Source organism: Terrapene carolina, unplaced genomic scaffold (genome assembly GCF_002925995.2).
Source record: "Terrapene carolina triunguis isolate 2854851 unplaced genomic scaffold, T_m_triunguis-2.0 Scaffold29322, whole genome shotgun sequence".
Classification (NCBI taxonomy): Eukaryota; Metazoa; Chordata; order Testudines; family Emydidae; genus Terrapene; species Terrapene triunguis.
The window spans coordinates 1-4863 of NW_020693673.1; the positions used below are offsets into that span (position 1 = coordinate 1).

The 4863-nt window shown below is 42.8% G+C and overlaps 1 long non-coding RNA gene across 1 annotated transcript; it reads right to left on the reverse strand.

The window, feature by feature from the left end:
* Window positions 1-6: 6 nt before the first annotated feature.
* LOC112102724 lies at window positions 7-1702 on the reverse strand. The gene is made up of 3 exons (XR_002907775.3): window positions 1645-1702; window positions 1371-1418; window positions 7-163 (listed from the first exon to the last, which is right to left on the reverse strand). It is a non-coding gene; the product is annotated as an uncharacterized LOC112102724 (long non-coding RNA).
* Between the last annotated feature and the right edge of the window lie 3161 nt (window positions 1703-4863).

Genomic DNA, 4863 nt, shown 5'->3' on the forward strand with positions numbered 1-4863 from the left:
GATGCACCACAAAGACCGATGTCTTAGCATCGAAAGGCTTGTTCTGGGCCTCAATTCTCTCCTTCTCCGACTTTCGGAGGAAAGGAGCTGCCACCCCATAGACGGCCATCTCAGCATCCGACGACATGGCTGCGGTTTATCTAGGGCAGCTCAGCAGTGAGCTCTGATGTGGAGAAAATGTTACACTGATGAATCAATAATATTTTGCATCCGTTGGGACACCTCTGACATTTTCTACCCTTGGGATGGTTTAGTGGGGGTAAATTGTAAGGCATCTGTTGAAAATCAGTGGGCGTATGGCTCCTCATAGGTGTGAGGAATGTGAGGGTAAGGTTCTGAACTACAGTCCTGAAGGTTTGAATCTTGCCTGCCTCACACTAAAAGGCCACCTTGCGTTCACTTAGCTGCAGACTGGTTTCCCATTCCATTGGGTTGGTGTACCCCAAGGTAATCAGACGTGATGCTGCCACGTTGCTCCCTTGTGTACTGTTAGCTATGACACTAACATGCCTTAACTACATCAGCCTGATGAGCCATTGGCTTGCGGGAGTTTGACTCCTAATTTAGTCAGGCATTGCAGAGCAGAGCAATAGTTTAACAATCTGGGCCTAAATCTATGGAGAAGACCCTTGCTATTTTGCACTCAGTGATTCAAACAATAAAACAAAGTGAACAAACAATAAAAACCATGAATAACACAACTTTTTTAATGAATTGCCACTGTTCAATTTGAATTATTTATTATAACACGTAGGACAGTTGTAAATGTGCTGGAATATAATTTATAAAAATAACTAAGGCCAAAAATAGGAGTTGGAATTCTAAACCCATTATTAGGCTCTTAAATAAACTATGGATTTATAACAACAGGGAACTGCTGAGTTCTCCGCAGTATTGAAAATGAGACCTTTGTATTACATGTTATAAAATGACTTGTATGTTCAGAGGACAAACTTCTTCAATAAAATTTGGTACGGTAAATTCCTGACAAAATGATCATTACAATAATACATATGTCTGAGGAAAAAGAATACGATTTTGCAATATTCTCTCAGCTGGTGGACTCTAGCCACCTTGGATACAGTCATATCAAAGCCTTAAAGTCTAGAACTGATCAAACTGATTGGTTAGAAGTGAGGATCTAGGACAGGGCACTGGCCAGCCCAGCATCATCGGTCACTGGCTTCAAGTTCAGCCACTGTAGAGACCCTGACCACCATAGGCAGCACCAGGCCAAGCACAATATGTAATGCATTTGCACAATGGGCATAAATATTAGGGGATACAGCAACTGTCCATTCAGCAACACAGAAATCCCACCCTAGATAGTCTCTTACTATCCTCTTGGAATTAGTAAATCAGAATCTTACCTCTTGTGATAACAGATGGATAGTATGCAGTCTGGAAGCTGATCAATACTGTAAAATAGAAATAGAAATTCCCTTCTTATTGCTGCACGAAACGCCAGTGATAAATTATAGATTGAAAATATATAGACACCTTGAAAAGCAGATTTAAAATCACTGCTAACAGAGTCAATCCCTCATGGAAATTAGTGCTAGCGGCTTCAGGAATGTAGCTGGATGTGTGGAATGCAGGGGAAATTTCCCCTCTCCACAAACCCAGGTCCCTCCATATGCTTACCTTGAAGCTTTCTGTGCAAGGACAAGGCAAATTGTTTCCCAGGGGTCCTTTTATAGGGTCTGATCTGCATCTGCAACAGATCTTCAGTCAAAGCATTTTTGGCTAACCTTTCTCTGGCAAAGTATTGTATGGCATACTTAACTAAAGGCATAATTGTCATTTGACATGACTAGATATAATTAGAAATTTTTGATGTCTTACCGGCTATATGAATTAATCTCCTATAAATAATTTGACTTGACAAGGGAATCTGGCCTAATGGGTCAGCTAGAGAACTGGATCCAAGACTCCAAAGTTCTATTGCTGGCTTTCCACTGACTCTTGGAATGTCCTAGGGCAGATTACTTAGTATTGCTTTGCCTCAATTCTTCTAGCTATAAAAGTGCCATAATAATATTTATCCACATCAAAGGCTGTTGTGAAGTTTATGAAGAAATGCTTTAAGACCCTTCTGGCCTTAACCTTGAAACTCTATTAATCTAGGTATTCCTCCCCCGGCACTGTGATAGGGACCTCCTTTCTTTCCCTTGTCCTTTCCCCCCAAACATTCCAGGTGATCTCTAAAGTAAATAGAGCAAATACTTGAGTTATAGAGCTCAGCCCATAGAAATGTATCATATCCTAAAAGCTCATGTTACTAATGGAGGATGTTACACAGGGACCATATCAGTCAAAATTCTTTCTGCTGCCTCTCCTCCTATCCTTGTATTGTCCTTCCAGAGGCAAATCGATTCAAGCCTAAACATGACTCATGCAATTGTACAGACAGTCCCCAAACACATGCTTAATCCACAAACACATAATAACAAAATCTCCTCCTAACACACACAAACACACCCACTCCCTACGCCTCCATCTCACATATCTACACTCCCACTGTTAACCCACACAAACAACTCCCTCAGGCAAATCACCAAACACCAAAACCACATATACCCAGTCCCCACACCCAACACTCATAAACATCTCATCCATCCCAACATGCACACACACAAACATCACATGAGCATACAACTCCTAGTGTTAATACACCCTCAAGCCAACACTTCTGCCCCCCACCACATATACCTTGCAGACTTACTCACAACTTCACACAATCCCATACAGACATAAGAAAGCTCACCATTTTGCACAAGTATACTACCTAGAAAGCAGGATTAGAGAGTAATGTACTGATCCTTCAATATACTAATACTATAAGCAAGGGGAAATTTTAAGACAGAACATGAGAGTACTGCTGTAGTTTTAAGAAAATGGCAGACTTGCTTGAGCAGTTTTAAATCCTGTCAAGCTATAAACAATTTGTTCTCCTGCTCATTAATTGTTAGGTTATTAAAATAGTTCCAAAAACAAAACACATACAAGATCAGAACAATTATCTATCAAATCTAGTACAGTATTACAGTGCTTTGGCCCTACATTTCATAAAAACCTCCCACATTACTCACTTGGCCAATTGTGAAATGCTGCACATAAGAATGGGGCTTGAGAGCTCATAAGACCATGCACTCCTAGGTTTAGAACAAAATTGAATTAGCTATAACTATGAGCAGCGCAAAATTCAATTAATGTCAAGATGCACACTTGAAGCTGAATGTGGTGTATATCTGTGTACAGTTAGTTACCTGTTTTGGGAAATGCCTATAAACTGAGCTCAGCTAAAACTATGAAGGCACCTTGTAAAAAAACGTGCCCTGATACTTCCTCCAAAAGCCTCATAGTGTGTACAGGACTGCACCACCACTGGATCTATGTGTGTGTGAGAAGCCCCTCGCTCCACATGTCAGCAGCAGTGCTGTGAAGACCTGAAACCCTGATTGGTCAGGGGATGGGCCTCTTCCCCCAACCCACCCCCTAAGCCCCTGGGCTGGCCATGGAGCTAGCAGGAAATCCGACTCCTAGTTCCTGCTGCCAGCTTCCCTCCCTCATCCCCTGCAGAATAGGAAAGCCAAGCTAGAAGAGAGGGCAGGCATGAAGGTCGTCATCTCCGAGGCACAGAACAAATAGACACTGGCTGTGCCTCATACACCTCCAGCCTGACCCTCCTCTTCCCACTCAGGTGCTTGGGGAGGGGGCAGCGCTTGATGCCCCATGGCTTCCCTGCCTAGCAGCTGGACCTGCTGCCTGTTTCTGGGGTGCAGCGCAGTGCCAGCAAGGACAGGTAGGTACTAGCCTACCTTAGCGCTGCAGCACTTTGTGGTAGGTGCACCACAGAAAAGTCACCTAGGAACAAAGAATGCAGGCAATGTCTACAGGATTGGGGACCACATGCTGGAAAGCAGGAACCCTAAAAAAGATTTAGGTGGCATAAATGGCAAACCCAGTTGTCATAACTATAAAGGGAAGGGTAACAGCTCTCCTGTGTACAGTACTATAAAATCCCTCCTGGCCAGAGACTCCAAATCCTTTTACCTGTAAAGGGTTAAGAAGCTTGGGTAACCTGGCTGACACCTGACCCAAAGGACCAATAAGGGGACAAGATACTTTCAAATCTTGGGGGGGGGAAGGCTTTTGTTTGTACTCTTTGTTTGGTTGTTGTTCACTCTTGGGACTGAGAGGGACCAGACATCAATCCAGGTTCTCCACATCTTTCTAACCAAGTCTCTCATATTTCAAACTTGTAAGTAAACAGCCAGGCAAGGCGTATTAGTTTTCCTTTGTTTTCTCAACTTGTAAATGTACCTTTTACTAGAGTGTTTATCTCTGTTTGCTGTACTTTGAACCTGAGGCTAGAGGGGAATCCTCTGAGCTCTTTAAGTTTGATTACCCTGTAAAGTTATTTTCCATACTGATTTTACAGAGATGATTTTTACCTTTTTCTTTAATTAAAAGCCTTCTTTTTAAGAACCTGATTGATTTTTCCTTGTTTTAGATCCAAGGGGTTTGGATCTGTATTCACCAGGAGTTGGTGGGAGAAAGGAGGGGGATGGTCAATTTCTCCTTGTTTTAAGATCCAAGGGGTTTGGATCTGTATTCACCAGGAGTTGGTAGGAGAAAGGAGGGGGATGGTTAATTTCTCCTTGTCTTAAGATCCAAGGGGTTTGGATCTGTATTCACCAGGGAATTGGTGAAAGGTTTCTCAAGGCTTCCCAGGGAAGGGAATTAGCTTTGGGAATGGTGGCAGCAGACCAGATCTAAGCTGGTAGTTAAGCTTAGAAGTCTTCATGCAGGCCCCCACATTTGTACCCTAAAGTTCAAAGTGGGGATGCAGCCTTGACA